This window comes from Xenopus tropicalis, chromosome 1 (assembly GCF_000004195.4).
Source record: "Xenopus tropicalis strain Nigerian chromosome 1, UCB_Xtro_10.0, whole genome shotgun sequence".
Lineage (NCBI taxonomy): Eukaryota > Metazoa > Chordata > Amphibia > Anura > Pipidae > Xenopus > Xenopus tropicalis.
In genome coordinates, this window is record NC_030677.2 from 169027343 (window position 1) to 169046739 (window position 19397).

Here is a 19397-nt window from a genome sequence, read left to right on the forward strand (position 1 = left end):
GCAGAAATTCGCAACAAATCTATGCCTGGTGAAAAATTTTGCCCATCTCTAATCAGGATCATTGAGGTAGTTTATTAGTCTTTGACTGGGACCCAGCCTCCACATCCTCTTCAATATTATAACAACTGTAGGTCTCCTGCTAACCCACTCATCAGCACACACTGTCTTATTCCTTCAGCACTCTATTTATGTATATATTTATCACCTTAGTATACCTTTTATTTTAATCAGCATCCTTGAGGTAGCATATCAGTCTTTGTCTGGGTCCTCAGCCTCCACATTCTCTCCAATATTAAAACAGCTGTATCTAAAGGAAAATTGCACCAGTAATGCCAAGAGGTGGGCCTTAACTAATAGGGTTGTCACTGACTGATGTAGCAATCAAGGCTTAAAAGGTAAACGTTAGAACTCATGCTGGCTCTGGTTTGTAGGTTACTGTACATAATGAAAAGAGCATCAAGAGCATCTGATTTGTACTTCCTTATGGCCCTATGTTGGGACTAAATTTAACATGTGTTTGAAACCAAGTTAGTCCTCATCAGACAAAGCATAGGTGACACTGTCCTCGTTACACGTAGGTGGTCCTTCTCTATCTATAAGAAGGCAGCATCACATTAACACATAAACTTGTCACCAAGCATTATTGATGAACTAGGTGATTTATTGTAAAGCAATAAACAAACAATTAATACAGGAGCCATCCTTCCTACATAAACTGCTGTTACATGGTGCAGAGCTATATATCACATGTTCCCAGAGGAGCATGTTGCTAACTCTCTAATAACATTCATGACTGCTTTTTCCTAGCTAAAGTATTCCAAGGCTTAATAAGAGGCCTAGAGATTTAGAATAGGTTCTAACTAATCTCATACTTGTGCATTACCAAGTGACTGCCTGACAATGTACTGCAGTATACAGTCCTTTAACTATAATATATAATACATGCAGGGAGAGGTATAAGGCACCGGCACACATTGACATACAGGTTAAATGCCACTAGCAAACCACTATACCAAATTAGCTTTCATTTTAAAAATCAGTTGACAAAGCAGAGAACAGTCCTTACAAACCTTCAGTTAAAGTCAGTCTCTGTGGTACAAAGCGACTCCGTCGGGCCTTTTTTAACACGACCAAGCCTATTTTGACGCGACTCCATCTTTTGTTGACACGACCATGAATTTTCGCAGTGAAATTTCACGGAAGCTTCACAAAACTATTCGCCAATAGCGAGATGTAGAAATTCGCTGTGAATCCATGCCTGGCAAAAAATCTGCTCATAACTAAATAATAGTTACAATTTGTGTGGCAAATTGATGTCAATACTTGTGTGAAAACACAAGCCCCCATATGTAATACAAGGCACTAATTTGCCCAGTAGCAATGACCCATAGCAACCAATAAAATGTTTGCTTTAAAACAGGTGACCAGAAAATGCTTCCAGATTATTTTTTTTTAATGAAAACACCATAAATAAGTTTGATGTACAATAACATTTTGAACCTGTACATTGACAAGCAGCAGAGGAAGATTAGTACCTTGGTAACAGATAATTGGCTTTTATAATACCTATTAGTAGGGGTAGTGTTGCAGGGTACAAATGCACATGTGCAGACACTGTGACCAGCAGCAATTGCAATGTCTTAGCAGCATAGAGAACCTTGGACAGGGACACGTCATTTTCTCTTTTTAATCATTATATGAGGATATTGTGGCACTGCCTCTAAGAGCTATAAAGCAGTGCTGGTTACATACAGTCTGACAAGCTCTGGTCTAGATTATTTTTAATGTGGCTATCTGTGTAAATGGATAATATAAAATTTGCTGGAATCAAGCAGACAGCTTTTGCTTGGCATAATGACTGGTACTAATGTATGATGGGAAGATAACCTGATGCCTTAGCATTAGAGAAAGGAAAACTGCCAAGCCAGCACTTTTTAATTTTGAGCACTCTATGGGCATTGACCGTTAAGGTTAAGGTACTTTTTAGCAGCTGCCAAGGACATTTTAAGCAAAATGAGCCAAGGAAAGTTTTGATGTGCTATGGTTGCCATAGAGACACATTTTATTCTTATCATAAATATCATTTAAAATTAAGCCTCTGTAATATTTATCCCGGACTTGTCACTTGAATTAATGTGTTTACATAGAGTTTATTAATTACCAGTTTATTTAAAAAAGATACAGCTGCAGTGTTAAATACTTAGCATCAACTGCAGAAATACAAAGCACAGGTTAATCCCATTATTAATCAACAATGTTCAGTGATATGTAACGTTTTTTAGAACATTGCCAGGGAGCTTACTGAGTAAAAAAATTTTTTTATTTTTATGACTTTTGTCTAAGCAATACCATACAGAAATAAATCTGAGGGTCACATAATTGTGTTGTGTGGCAACTGCTAAAGAGTTTTGAATCAAACACAGCAGGACTATATTGTAGACATTACAGACCCCTCTTTTCTAAGTGATAATACAACAGCTCAAAAGTCTTCAGTGAAGTGAAGTTAAAGTTAAGTTGGATTTTATTTTCAAATAATGCACTTCTTGTGACTGCCATTTCTCGTAAAAACTAGTTTCAACAGAGGTCCCAAACTCTCTCTCAATGTTGAGAGCAAAATTTGAGTTGTTCAAGGAACCACACAATAAATTAATTAACTGAAAAATGTTCCTTAGGGCAGTAAAGTCAAAGCTATGTATAACTAGTGGCAAATAAAGTTGTAACACACACACCCAATATATGCAGTTGGGAAACTTACCCCATTTATTGTGACCACCTTTGAGCAACATTTTGGGGGGATGCACCCTCCCTTCATCAGGATACAGACCCAAGTGCACACCACATATTTATAACAATACAAAACCCTGCACCCCTTCCCTTTGGGTCTGTATCCTGGTGAAGAGAGGGACCATTGATCAAAGGTGGTCACAATAAATGGTGTAAGCTCCCCAACTGTATATATTGTGTGTATGCGGCTCTGTTACAACTTTTAGATTATTTCTCACTGTTGTCTCTATATAATCAATATGGTATGGTAACTATATAATCAGTATGGTTTATAATTGAACATTAGTAATCAAGAATTGTAACTTACCTGCACTACATGGCTCCACTCCACCAAGCAATGTGCCCACTTAATACATAATGGGCCAGATTTAAATTGATGAGGAAAGTTTATCTCCTTATTCAGTTTCCATAGAGCCAGATTTTCCCGTAGACCCAGATGCAATTCAAGGAGAAAAACTTATCTCGCTGTTTATTACATGAGAACTCTATTGAAGTCTATGGGGGCAAAATGGAACTGTAGTAGGAGAAAAGTTTTTCTCCTCGAATTGAATTTTGCCTATAAGTTTTCACAAAATAAACCACAAAAAAAACATTTTCTCATAGAATTGAATCTGGCCCATTGGGCCAGATTCAATTCCGTGAGAAAAGGTTATCTCATGGTTTATCACATGAAAACTTATGGATGAGATTCAATTTGAGGAGAAAAAACTTTTCCCATAATTCAGTTCCAAATTTTTCCCATAGACTTCAATCGAGTTTTCAGGTGATAAACTGTAAGATAATTTTTTTTTTTAAATTGATTTGCATCTCAAAATAAATCTTGTCACTGAATTTAATCTGGCCCATTATTTGCAAAGAGTGAGTCTTAAAGTGGAACTATCACGAAAATGGAGTGATAACAAAAATGAAAATGTTAATATAAGCTTTATCATACTGAGATAAGACATTTTATAAATATAATCAATTAAAAATTCTTCATTGTTTCTGAAATGATCAAATTAGTCTTTACATTCTCCCTCTCTGATTGTAAATGACAATTAGATCTTTTAGGGCAGATCCTTTTGCCAAGGAGATGTTTTAGAGCTCAGTCTTTTAAAATCTCCTGAAATCCTGTCTCTCTACATGCAAAATGTGTGCCAAAGTCAGTTATTTTGTTAGAATTTGTTTTTTTTCCGGAAGCAGTTATTTGTGTTAGCTCTAATACATCTGCTAGGAAAGGAAGTCCCCCCTAAAAGATATATTGGCTCTAACTGTCAATGAGAATCTGATACCCAACTCCTGCATGAAGAGAGAATGAAGAAAAAAGATGCTAAAGGTGGCCATACACGGACCGATTTTTTACTTACAAACGACCGATTCCCGAACGATCCGATGCTATCGTTAAGTTATCGTATAGTTGGTGGTGTACGAACGATCGTCGGCCCACTAAACGAGCCGACATTATCGTCCCCAAAATCGATCGGCCAGGTTTAAAAATTTTGGTCGTTTAACGATAAAATCTGCCAGTTGGTGTGAGTGTCAGACATTTGTCTTTCAACGATTGTTCTCTGCGCATGTCACGATTGCCAGCAGCGGAAGTCAACGACATTCGATCGTACGTAGATGTACGATCGTACGTATTTTACGATAATGATGCGACGAAATCTTTCCCGAATTATCGTTGCCCGTGGATGGCATATCGTATGGGAACTCGATCGCCATACGATCGTTTGTCGATATAATCGTTCATCGCACAACGAGCGAAATCGCCTCGTGTATGGCCACCTTAAGAGGGGGAGAGTGAAGATAAATGAGATTATTTCAGAAATGGTACAGACTTTCTAATTGACTATATTTAGAAAGTTCCTTTTTTGACTATGATATAGATTATTATAAATGTTTATTTTTGCAATATTTTATTAATATATACATTTTTTTAGGTTCTCAATCTCAACAAATTTTTGTTAACATGAACTAGCGTCTGCCAAACTGAATAGTTCCCAAAATGCATTGTTATAACAGGAATTGATGCAATAAAAGGAACAAAATATTTCACAACTGTATTCATCAAAAGTACAGAAAGGACAGAACAGCTCAGAAATAATTCACCTGCTGTGCCCTATTAATATTTACTGTGTCATTAAAATTTATAACCAAATTATATTCTTCTTTGTTAAATCTACCAGTGTTCAATAGATCCTTGTTATTCAAGCTGGTTGTTGTTAGCTATCATCTTACTAAGTACCCGGAGAGTTGGCTTCAGTCCAGCGCACTTAGGCATAAATGGACACTCAAGCTCTGATGGATACACAACAAAACAAAGGCCAATAATTCAATACAGTTCAACTATACTATAGTTGCTAGTAAATCCATCAAGCACCAAATATATTCTGCAGCCAGTGAAAACTTTCCAATTGTGTGTGCAGTTTGTTTGTGTGCAGACCAAGCATTCAGCGAATCATATCATTATTTTGCATCTCAGTGCTTGAACTGCTCAGACATCATATTGACTTTTTTCTTCCCATCTGTCAGGGGCAGTCAATGTTCTGCTTAATGCAAAAGCATCACATTACATTTTTTCCCCATAGCATGATTGGACATGGAAGCATTTTCTCACATCACCAAATGCTATGAAAAGACTTACAATGTCATTACAAAAGCATGATGTACATAGGTTATAACTAAACTGCTAAATGAGCAAATGTAGCATCATCAAAATGCTTGGAACAGCTCAGAAAAGACTCCCTGCTGCATTTCTCTATAATGCCTAAATGTGCACTGTTGTTTTCTGTCCTATTTGTGTCTCAGTAGGCATGGTATCATTATGTAATGGTGTGTATTTTGGCATGCTGAATTCAATGCATAAGCCAACTATAATAAGATATGTTTATCTTTACTAGTTTAAAACATAGCTGAAATATTTCAGGAATGTTTCAGTAAATGCAATTATGTTTTGTTCCGTATATCAAACACTCCCCAAATAATCATCCAAAATTCCTTAGTTTAAACAGGGATTATTCTTTTTCTATTTATTGTTGTTCCTAGAACTAGATTGATTTTAATTGGACCTTATTTTGAGTAGCACTAAGTTTTCCTAGTCATGCTGGAAACTTTTTGTCATATATATTTATTTACACTTTGGATTTCTGTACAAATCACCCACCCTTAGATTTATTTCATATTGTAGGGCCAGAAACTCACAGAAGAGGTAAACACAGATCTACTGGTAGTATCTACCCAGAACAGCAAATGTGTTGCTTGTAGAATGCTTCCAGATTAGTTTCCATAATGGCTAAATACATACTATATGTCTCTGCCTATTTTTATCCCCACTATATAGGACCGTTTTGTGGGTTTGTTTAAATAATATGTAAGCTTTATTTCATTTTTACTACTGTGGAGGGACATTTATCAAGATGCATCCCAGATGGCCTGTGGCAGTGTAGCAAAGTGGCTCTCTTGTGGTGACGGTTAGCGTACACATTTATGGGGTAATGTAATAAAAGGTATAAAGTATGATCTACTAAAACACATAAACCAACCATCAGGCAAGCCCTAGGTCACCTGTTTAAAAGAAAACATCTGATTGATTGCTACTGGCTTACTTAACTGTGTGTAAACGTTGGAACTTTTATTACATCAAGCTTTAATTTTATGATATTAGGGATGATTGTGTTTAACAAGATAAAAGCATGTTGTCTACTTCAGACAAACATGGTCATGTGTCTTTTACCCAACCAGATCATGTGTCCCAAACCCTAGACACCCTTCAACTTAATGTATCTAAAGAAAGTTTACTTATCAGTTATTATTCTAAAATATTAAAAAAGTCTTTAAAATAAAATATTCAAATTTAAAGACAATTTAAGGGTTTCACCACCTAAACTGTCAGAATGTTTCATCTGTGTTTCTTCTTCTAGGGATAAGAATGCTCGTCTCCATGTATACTCCAGCAAACTCCATTCATCAGTTTCAGCTCAGTTTATTTGAGAATATCAAGAAATAATAACCATGCTTTATTTTGTGCAAGGTAGTGTAATCCCCTATATTAGCATGGAAATCCCTAGAAAGAACACTGGCATTCATCATGCTCTGAAGAAATGATTTAGTAATACACAAGCTTAGAGTTAGCCCTATATTTACATTGGCTAGATTAGAATTGGCCCATTTGAAACAATTACATGAACAGTAAAATGTTTTTTATTTTTATTTTACATAGTTACATAGTTACATAGGGTTGAAAAAAGACCAGAGTCCATCAAGTTCAACCCATCCGAGTAAACCCAGCACCCACAAACCTATACTTACCAATCTATACACTCACACACATAAACTATAAATACAACCACTAGTACTAACTGTAGATATTAGTATCACAATAGCCTTGGATATTCTGATTGTTCAAGAACTCATCAAGGCCCCTCTTAAAGGCATTTTACTGTAATGGCGTTATTAGCATAAGCAACCTGTGAGTACAACTGCACTAAATAATTGTAAAAGGTCAATTTACAAACTACCAACTAATGTTTTGTATAACAATGGCACAGGATTCAAAAAGTAGAGTGAAAACTCTGAGGGAGAATGCAGACCATTACAAAATGGTTACTCAAGTTAAAAAATGTAAATAGGTCAATATTTATATATGCCAATTTGGTAAGATTCTTTAATAGGTCACTTATTTTGTTATAAAATACCTGTTGGTTAAAGGAAAAGGAAAGTCATTTTGGCATTTTACAGCCAATAAATTAGCCACCTTAGTGCCACCTAGAATGCTATATTTATTCAGCAGAAAGCTTTATCATACCTGAGTAAAAGGCCCTAGAAGCTCGCTCCATTTAAGATTGCAGCTGCCATTTTAGCTTGGTTTCCTTAGCTTCCTGCTGCAGCTCTAGCCATTGGTAGCATAGATCACACATTCTGATGGGAGGTGGGAATGAATTCTTATGAATTTTTATGGGAGGGGGAGCAGGAGAAGGGAGAGAGGAGAGAGCTGCTCAGACTCTGGCCCCAGGAATGAAGGATTTTTCTGAGAGAGGAAGTCTGATACCTAAGAACATGTTTACAAAAAAGGAGACAATAAATCCTGTGTTTCTTTTAATAGAGGACTTAGAGCAGATTTTCTGTGAGTGCTTATGGCTGTATTTACATAGACATTTTTGATAAAGCTAGTTTTTACCTTTCCTTCTCCTTTAAGTGTTCATTCTGAAGGTATAGTCTGTAATGTCTGTGCATGCTTAGGACAGGAGCAGATTGCAAACTCTTTCAAACCAATTTGTTTAGTATTGATCTTAAAATTATATATCAATAACCAGTAAATGAATACAATATTAAATATTTAGTGATGAGCGAATCTGTCCCGATTTGCTGTGCCATAAAATGCGAGAAACGGCAAAAAAATAACAAAATACATTTGTCAAGCGGTTTTTTTTTATGTCCGCGTCTTTTTGTCGCCCACATCTTTTTTTGTTGCCCGCGCTTTTTTTACACAACCATATCCTTTTTTTTACACAGCGACCTTTTTTGCCGCATTGAGTCCAATTTGGCGCACAAAATTTTTTTTTACGTACGCCAAAATTTTCACGGAAGTTTCACAAAACAATTTGCCAATGCTGAAATGCGGAAATTTGCTACAAGTCCATGCCTGGAGAAAAAATGTGCTCATCACTATAAATAATATATGTATATGGGATAATGTACCTCTCATTGTAAAGGATATTTGAAATCACCAAGGGGTTCTATTACCATGTAAAGTTGCAAATCATGGCACACAGAGGTGACATAAATAAGCACCCACTGTAAAAACTGAAATCACTTAGCATTGCTGATACATGGAATACTGTAAGGGCCTGCAGGCACAAGCAATCGGTTATAGAGAGCACAAGCAAGCTCCTGAACTGACTTGTGTTGTTTTATAATCGATTACATCAGCTTGCTGCTATATGGCTTTTAAAAGAAAGAAACTGGGTTTTTTTTCCCACAAGTGGGTTCCCAATGGGACCAAAATGTTTTTAAGATACTGTATGTTTGTAATGATAAATCTAATCATTTATTTTAATATCCATTCATATTATTTCCCTCTGCAAGAATGAGTATGAAATAGCTGAATATCCTAGAATTAAAATGTGCTTACTGAAGCATTATTTGGCACCTGAGATTTATAATTGTAAACTGAGAAGTAAAACATCATTTATTATTAAAATAAATATCTAATACTGACCTTGGAAAAGGAAAATTGAGCAAAAAATCCAGGGGAATGGATAATTGGTATTTTAAAAAGAATGCAGAATTTTCATATAGGGGACTGTTTAAGGAACAGAAGACAATAAAAAAATAATCCGCAGTAAAAGCAAAATAAGCAGACTTTGTGACCTTAGGGGAATAGGTTTGAAGAGTGAAATTTTGCCTTCATTAAAAAAAAAGAATGCTTAATAGGATTAGTAATAGAAGCAAAAATATTGAGAATTTTATAACAGTAATTGTACAGGATAACAGGCCCTGGACAAGGAATCCCATACATAGTTGCGGTTATTCATAAGTCCAATCAGACAATGACTAGTGGGCCCCCCGCTAAGGGGCAGTTGATACTGTTAATAAACTAACCCCAACAATGCCTGTGTCAGGTCTATTATGTAGGATAGTAAGCCACTCCCATTCCATGCTAAAAACTGTAAAAAGGGTGGTTCATTTTTGTAGAATAAATATTCACAGGAACAGAATCAGTTTTGGATTGCCATTTCACAGCATTTTGGACGTAATTGCATGTCTGGCATCATTTCTGGTCTTTGACATGAAAGTGACGTCTGCACCCATTTCTTTAGTTGCACGTGGGCTGCAACTTTTGATGCTGGGCACAAAATGGAACCCTGGAGCTAACATCTGGTCAGGAAGTGGCAGTAGCTCCATGGTTAAACTGTGTCAATAGTCAAAGAAGCATTCGATTCAGAATGGAAGACAGGAAGGCAAGCAAGGAGCTCATATTATGATGCAAGAACCTTTCATGAAAGTGGTTTTATGCGCAAATGACTGTCAGGAAATTGCAGGGGACTGCCAGTGCATTGTGGGTAGTGATGAGTGAATCTGCGTGAATCTAAATTTGTGAAACTGCTGAAAAATTTGCAAAACACCGAAAAATTTGTAAAATGCAGCTACTGCATGACTTTTTGACACATGTGACTTTTTTTAACTGCAACATTTTTTGACACAGCCACAACTTTTTTTAAGTGACCACAACCTTTTTGACACAACCATGATTTTTCCTCACTCTGCAAATTTTTGGAGCAGCTAATTTAACCAGCAAATCCAAGCCTGCCGAAGAAATAGATGTCACTATAACACAGAAGAAAAGTAGTTTAAGAAAGTAGTTAAAGAACAAGAAAGAGAAAAGATACTGCAGCTGCTTGAAAGGACACTATACATTATTCTAATACAGCCCTATACACCTTTCTGAGAATTCAGGAAAGAGGATAATAAATTATTTAGAACTATAATTATAGAATGAACAGTGTAATAAAAGCAAACTAGAATCCATCAGGAACAACATGGAGTTGCAGTTCCCATCTGTATTTTTCTAATGTGCTCATATTATATTTAATATGTAAAATAGAAAATAAGTTACCAAATCAATGTATTTTTATTTCCTTTCAAAATAAATCAAATCCCATAATAATGTTATTTCACGATGATGAATTGTTAAGATTCTATGACATTTTTCCAACTTGCCTATATAACCCTGCCAAAGGAACAGCAATTGTTATAGTTAGTAATCTTGTATTTATTTAATAAGATGATTCCAAAATACCATAATTCCAAAAAAAAAAGTAAAAGTACTACTCATAAAATCAATGTGATTAATTGCACACACATTATTATTATAGATATATATATATATATATATAGTGTACACAGAGACATATATTTAATAGGCTACCAAACAAATGAAGTGAACTAGAAAGAAACCTTTGACGGTCTTTCAATTATGAGTTAATTGTTTGGCAACTTCATTTAGGTGCTTATTAAATCTAAGTACATGCGGGTTTAAAAATCAATTCATATTTATTTAACATTTAATATTCACCTCAATAAGTTGTATTTTACTGCTGAAAGGACTGCCAAAACATGTAGCTATAAGGCCTGTAGGGTATTACAACTCTAATTATTTAATACCGTTTTCTTTGAATGAATGACTTACTATTGGTGTTGATCCAAAACATGAAGTCATTTATTTGCCATTCACATGATGTTTCTTTCAGATATGAAATCCATGAAAGCACCTTCTGCATTGAAGGTTTCCATAATATCACCACATTTCACATTACATAAAGAGAAGCACATGTCTGGGAAAAACTGCAGGATTAGGTTCATATTACAGTATGGCTAGCTACAGCAAGACAAAAATAAGTGCTGATAATTTAACATTGTTACATGAAACTTTAAGAACTTTATTTCTTTCCCCTTTGTTACTGATAGAAACTGTAGAGGGGAAAAAGATTTAGTGAGGTAGGAAATGCAATTTGACACATCCTGGCATTCATTTTACTTGTTAAGATTTATAGGCTTCCTAGTTTGCTTGATTTTTACTTTTTTATTAACTTTCCAAGGTAAAATTAATGTCATGACTGTATTGATAATTTTTTAAATCAAGGTCATAGAATTATTATATGTCACCCAGATGTTTATTTGAAACAGTCACCAACTGGTTCATCGCATTACATTTAAAAAACAAAAAATAAAATATTACTTTTCACTTCCTTATTATTAATATTATTAATAACATTATTAACACTCATAATGAGCCAACATATTATTTAGCACTAAAAAACCTAGGGTCCTAAGTTAATTAGTCAACCAATTATTCAGTATATCTAGTACTGGAGAGGGCATCTCTTTTACTTGGACTCCTAGAGAGGTTTTGGCTACCTAAATCCAGGAAGTGGACACTCAAGACTTTCCAACAGAGCTGTTGAGCTAAGCCTGCCTATCAGTATAAATCTCAGAGGACCACTTCTTTACCCCAATTCAATTTTGGAGTTTAGATCTCCTTTAGGTAATGCTTTTAAGCCATTGTTCTAGTAGTAGTAGTAGTAGTAGTAGTAGTAGTAGTAGTAGTACTTATAAGTGTCAAAATATTCCATAGGGCTAAAACAGATTGAATATTCAATGTTTGTTCTAGGCTCTTAGATGAATTAGTCAACAAGTTATTTAAGATATCAAGTTTCTGGTAAAGCCTTTTTTATAACTCCGGTACTTAATCGTAATGACTTATTTATTGTTGTTAATGCAAGGGAAATCATATAAACCCAATCTTATTAACCTCTGTTCTAGAATTTTTATGGAACTATGTAATATTTGCAATGTTTGCACTTGGTCTAATAATAGATATCATCCAATCAGATATTTGCTTCCAAGTCGGTGGTCTGTAATTTCTACCTGCTTATAGGTTGCTGCAGGTTATTAGACCAAGGGCAAACTTTTCGACTTCTATAATGTTACCCCCTTAGAACTTTATTGTTATCTTGGGTAAATATTTGGAAAATAGCTATCCCTACATCCATGTCTGTTTCATATAGATTTTATCAATAAACATGTGTCTGATGTTAACACACACTCACTTGGCTTATTGTCTCTATCTCTACTGAACAATTAAATTTCTTCAGTTTTGTCTATTTCTGTCTCCTGAAAGACTGAGAGCAAATGGAAAAACTGATATATTCATCCCAAAGGCTGCACCTGAGGACCTACATGGTGAAGCCAACACATCTGATCAAAATTGATTTGTTCCATTGGCCTGTGTCTGACAAGCTAAAGATATAAGGGCTCATTTACTCATTAATGCCATCATAATAAATTACCGTCACCTCCTGACCAGGTGGTAGCTCCAGGGTTCCCAATTGTCAACCATCAACTCGGTTGCACCTAAAGAATCGGGGCAGATGTAATTTGCACACTGAACGCTAGAAAAAACACCAGACAGACTGGGAATATATTTGGTATTGCGTCTGATTCAATGCCCTCTTTGCATCAGCAATGACCTATGAATTCTGGGAAAAACGGGTGCATTGCGGGGAAAAAAAACATAGCGATTGCATCCAAAATTGCACTTTGCTTACTCTGTCTGGGTAAGTAAATGCACCCTATATGTCAATTAGTTCTTTCTATTCCTTTCACTTTAATATTTGTTTATATAAGAATAAAACATAATTATTTATTATGTGCCCACCTACGAAGAAGTCTTTACAGTTGGGGCACATTGGGAGCTTTGTGCTTTGCACAAATTGTCGCAAAGCACGAAAAAGTTGCTAAAATTAACGAAAAAATTGCAGAAAATACGCAAAGTTGTAAAACCTCAGACTCAATCGTACAATAATGAATATACCCCTTAGTGTCTTTAATTATATATTGGGAATTGTCTTTACTGCCACCTGTAGGTAAGTTTTATGGTTGTTATATTATATTGTTGCAGCTTCTATTATTCTAAAGCTTATATCTATGCTTACATCATACTTCGGTGTCTCCCACATGGTCACCACACAATCACATACCCTTTTCTCTGATGCGCTATATTGTTTGATGCTGAAAGCAATTAGCAGCAACACAGCAGCTGTAGAAGAAAATGAAGGCTGCAGTATAATTCACATTAGTGCTATGCGTTTGTTGTGTATGCTTCCCAAATTCATTAATCCATTTTCCCATGAAATACTATAGGCTGCTTACATTCGCCTATTGCTTCATAAATAAAATTGATTTATGCTAAGTACCTACATCACAGAAGAAGAAAAGGTTATCAGTTGTGCTACATATATAACATGCAGCTTGATCAATTACATCTTTACTGAACTGTGCAGAGTTTTCAGCAATGCCTTAACAGAGAAATTGAACCTGGGAAAAATTAATAATACATTTACTGCAGTACTAGACTGTAACAACCCTTAAGTGCCTTAGAAAAATGAGAAATATTGATGGACGGCTCCAATTTATATCTGGGTTCCAGTTGCATTTATGGAAGCAAAGTGATTACTGAGCAATAAATAAATAAATAAATGCTTTCATGTCGAAAGCAAAGGGCAGATCTCTTGAGATTTGTTTAAAACGCCATTACATTTATTGTGTGGAGGTTTCAGTTTTTATTCCAGCCACAAAATTAATGTTTACTTTTTAATCTTCCTTATCTTTTCGCAAGATATTTTTAAGAAGGCTATTATGTCATCTTTGGCACATCGATCAAGCCCGTGGTAGAAGGGACGTGGGGCTATTTATTTTGAAACAGCAAGAACCGTATAAAAAGCGGGGAAGGAAAAAACTGATATCTTGCATTGCCTGCTACTAGTAATAATGGGATGCTACATTTATTATTTTATGAACATATTCCAGCAGTGAGAAGTAAACAATATTAAGTTTCTTAGTATGTCATTTTTATCCAAGCAGCATGAGCAAGATCAACAATATATAATACAATTTCACCATGTATACACATCAAAAAGAAGTAAGTGAAAATAGTTCTCAAGGGGAAAAATACACCCCTGTTTAACATGAGCCAGATAAATGAGGTTTGCATAAGAAACATGTTCTATGTTTTTATTTTAGTTTTGTTTAGTTTTTACTCAATTACCCATCCCTTTCAATGGAATCAACTGAGTTTATTTAAAGTACAATAAATCACTCTAAATAACAAACCTTTCCTATGTTACCTATGTCTTAGTTATATATATATATACGTTCATTAAATAAAGAATATATATTGGGTGTAAGAACTTTTTTTTTTAATGCGTTCATCTTCAAAACTGTGGAGACAAAGAAGTGCTGTTTAGTACAAATGTAGACAGTGCTTGAATTGGAGGTTAAAGTGGAGGGATGCTATCTGCTATAACTATAAGCCACACCTACTATTATAATAAGCCTCACCCACCAACACTTACTGGTTTTACCCACATTAACATTAACATTTATTTATAAAGCGCCAACATATTCCGCAGCGCTGTACAATAAGTACATTAAAGCAAAGCCATTTTGCTATTTCCTTCTTTATAGTTTGATGCCCAATATGAATAGATTTACCAAAGTACCAAAGTATGTGGCCTGTAGGGAGCCCAAAATGAAAATAGTGATTTTTCTTGGCTGCCAATTCAGTTTCGAACACAACCCCTATCTGAGTACTCAGTACTGTCAGCACAACGTTTCTATTTCCCCACGTTATGTAATATATATCATCTTCCCCCCATTCTTCAGTCTGCTCTGTATTTATCTTATTTTTTTGTTTCCCCCATTTTCTCCCCCTTTATCTTCTATATGCTCTTTTTCTTCTTCCACTTAACCTCTTAATGCTTTTTTGTATCCAGACGTGGAGAGGAGCACAGGGCCAGAACTAGGGGTAGGCAGAAGACACACCTGCCTGGGGGGGGGGGGTACCAGGCAGGAACCTCTCCTGCCTACCCCTAACCCACACTCCCTTCTCTTTCCCCCGCTGGTTGGCAATGACTCCCTCCCCTCCTCTGCTCCCCAGGATGGGGGGGGTAGGCGCGGGGGCTAGGTGGCCGACCGGGTTGTCTAGGGTGCCCGGTTGGCTTGGCCTGCCCCTGAAGGAGCACAGTGTTGGTCTGGGGAGTACAGGGACCATCCCTAGGAGCCCTCCTTCCACCGTCCACCATCCACCACTGTGTACCCCCCCCCATGTAAATTTTTTCCTCCAGTCCTTCTTTATCTGGCTGTGATTAGGGGAAAGGAGGTAGGAGAACATCCTCTGTGAATGTTTTTTTCCGCCAGCCCAGAGCAACAAAAAATTTCTGGTATTATTAAAAAATTCTAGGATTCACAGAAATAAAAAAGTGGAATGGCATCCCTGCGCATTCCCTCCCCAATTCCAGCACTGATTGTAGATATTGACAAACAGAAGCTGCCCTATCAGTTGCATGTTTATTTCTTAAGGGTGTATTACCTCTTGAGATCAATGGCATAACAAGGGTTTTTGCCATAAATCATGTATTTTTATAGCGCCAGCAAGTTACACATCGCTTTACATTCATTTACATTTAACAAACAAGGGTGAAGAAAAAGAGGATCAGAGGTCCTTGTTCACAAGAGCTTACAATCTAAAGAAAATCATCAGGCTCTATGAGCTGTAAGGCTTGAGCAATCAAAAATCTGCCCCTTATTGATAACTTGCGTCTAATTCACAATCACTTATGTATATAATTTAGAACTTTGAATGATTGTCATATGTGATTTCTGCTCTCATTTTGATTAATAACTTATGAGAACATGTTATTCTCCATGTGGTTAAAATGTTCAGCAGATCGTAGGTTACAAGTTCTATGCCCTTGACCTAACCTCTCAGTTATGAGAAATGAATCATTTAATGAAACAGTCACTCTCATTTAGCATTTTTTTTATCTTGATTTACTGTGTCTAGGTCTGTTGCTTTACCTAATCTGTGCACTACTAGATTGTGAAATAGATTATTTAATATAATTGGAGTTGATTTACTAGCATGTGCTAAACTGTTTCGGAGCAGCCAGTCAGCAAATAATTTATCCAACAACTACAAGTTTAACAGATCTGATTGTTTGTTATGGGTAAGTAGACTGACGCAATTTAGCACCTATGCTATTAAATCATGGCAATTTATGTGATATCTGTGTAGCTTAACATGTTTCACATGTTCATATTCCTTTTCAATAAGCATTGATTGACAAACCAAAAAAATTGGAATATGGAGAAGAAGCACATAATAAAGTTTTCTACCTATTGCTTCCCAATAATGTACATTAAGAGCCTAATTTATCACCATTCATAGTACTATTTTTGCTATAATTCAATTTTTTTTTCCTCTAAAACTCAGAATATGAATTAGGGCTAACAATACTCAAATTTATGAACTCAAAAACTAAACTACATTTTTTTCTTTGTACACCCATTGATTATGATGAGTAGAATACTAATTTGATGCATTTGAGGGTTTTTTCCCCACGGTTTTATTCAATCGAGTTTCTTGGACTGAATAAGTCTGCGTTTCTTGCAGAAATGTTTTTAAAAATTCCCAATTTTTGCAATTTTTTCAAATTGATACACAAAAAAAGAGCATCAATAATCTGAAACCTCTAAAGTTTCAAAGTAAAAGAAGAATCCTCCAGGGAAAGAAAGGGACATCTGCCAATGACTTGTACATGATCTTGGCAAGTTTTAGCTGGCAAATTGTTGGTTTGGATTTTGAGCTGTTTGGACGCATAGTAAATCTTGGAAAAGTTGCAACTTTTTTTTCTTTGACTTTTAGTGCCAAAAATCCAAATTGGAAAAAAAATCTGAACGGTTAGTTAATGGCCCCCATAGCACTGCCTAAACTGCATCTATGTATCAAATAATTCCAAATTACTCTTTGTATTCTTTATACATCACATGAGCTCATATTTTCTAGCAGAACCGCTGGTTTAATAGCACAGATACAACCAAGTATGTTGCATCCAATAGAACAAGTGCAAAATATTGGAACAAGAAACATAATTCATAAGGACAGTCTTTGTCACCACCTAACTGTTCTGAGAGGTTTAATTGCTTTCATTGTCTCAGACCCTCATTTTTTAATAGAAAAAAGGAGGAGCTCTTTCATCATTGTCTCATTATTCCTAAGGGACCAACTGAAATGTTTGTCACAGAGATTCCAAATTTTTTGCATAGAGTAAAAGTCTAATGGTGGCGCATAGTCTCTAAAGTGACCTATACTCTAACCCAGGGATCCCCAACCTTTTTTACCTGTGAGCAACATTTAAATGTAAAAAATGTTGGGGAGCAACACAAGCATTAAAACATTTCCTAGGGGAGGACCAATAAGGGCTGTGATTGGTTATTTTATAGCCCAGTGATGACTGGCAGACTACAGGCGGCTCTGTTTGGCAGTACACATGGTCTTTATGCCTCCAAATGTCGTCAAGTCATGAAAATGAAAACCTGCTTTGAGGCCACTGGGAGCAACATCCAAGGGGTTGGGGAGCAACATGTTACTCATGAGCCACTGGTTGGGGAACACTGCATTTACACCAAACCTTTCCTTAAGACTCACCATATATCTTTGCTGGATGGTTCAGACCTATTTTCCCATAAACCACTGTGCAAAGCCACTGCCCCCTGTGAAGTAAAGCAAAGAGAGAATAACCAAGCAGTACACAGGTTGGCAAAATGGACAGGGGCAATTTTTAGATCCTAACAGCCGCTGTGATAAAACCTACATCACATACACAGAGGCACCTGACAGAGATCTGAAAGATACTGGGAATATGTTTGCAGCTGTCAGTCATTTTGAATGAAAACTGTAGTAAATTTTGTCCATCTTTTGTCTCTAGCAGCCGTTCACAACACATTCCTCTAATTAGTTCCTTTAGCAACAGCCAGACATATGAATTGCCCTCGCCTCACAGATTGTTTGAACATAGTTCATAAGAGGTTACTTTCAAAATAGCAATTGATCCCAAACCTTCAATAGTGGACAGTAAAAAGTAAATATCTTCACAGGAAGAAAGATATTAAGCTTTTATTAAAAGTGAACAAAACAGTTGTCAGAGGAAAAGCTTCTCATTGCCTGCTGAGTACAGTAATTGAGTATTCAGGGTTCTGCAAATGACATGCTGTCAGAAAGAGTCTATTGAATCACAGCATGAACATAATATAAGACCTATTATCACTGATTCAAAATCTCTACAAATTATTTTAGTAATGGGAACTAAACAAAACAGAGAAAAATTGCACTGCTCAAAACTCCTTCAAAAATGCTTGTTTAGATTTAAGATTTTGAAAATAATATAATAACATATTAATAACCATATACCTATTAAGTTTTTTCGCAGTCATGCTTGCAGTGAAATGAAATGCATCGCATAAATATGTAATTTGAAAGAAGAAAGTATTTATTTCTCCATTCATTGCTTTTTGTCATAAATAAACAATTCTACCAAATGTCTTCAGAATTTCTCATGTTATTTTATTTCTTTTTTTTATTATGAGAATTAGTTGCAAATATATAGCAAACTGGTGTTTAATATTATTTCTTCAAGCTAAATAAATACTATATGCAAAATAAGTCATTCTTTTTTATAATGATATAATATATATTCATGGTTATTGTAGCAATGGAAAGTAATTCAGCACTGGAGGCATCCTTGTTTCTCCAGTCCATGCCACCACCATAATGCTTGAGAGATGACTCTAATTAGGGAACAGTTGATTCCCATAGATATGAGTTGGTCTAAAATAGTTCCAGGATTTAATCATCTACCCATGGAATATTGGCCCATTAGGAGGGACAACCAAGTGCTTTTGACAACCATGAAGGAAGCATCTTTTTTTTTTCTTACATGTATGGTTTGATCCCATAAATCCTATTTTCATTTGATGATGGTTGGATTAAAACAAATATCTATAAGACCTCCTTGTTAACTTCTTGCTTGGCCAATATCTTAAACACCTGGAGGAATATTCACTAAATGGTATTTATTCAATACCATATCATCTCCATTCCAAGACAATAGTCATTTTTCAGTTTGTACTGCCAAATAAGATCAATTTGTCATCATTCTGGTTGGTGAAATTGGCTTGACCATCCCTGACTAAGACAAGCAAATTAGCAAACCACATAAAAATACATGAACAGTTAC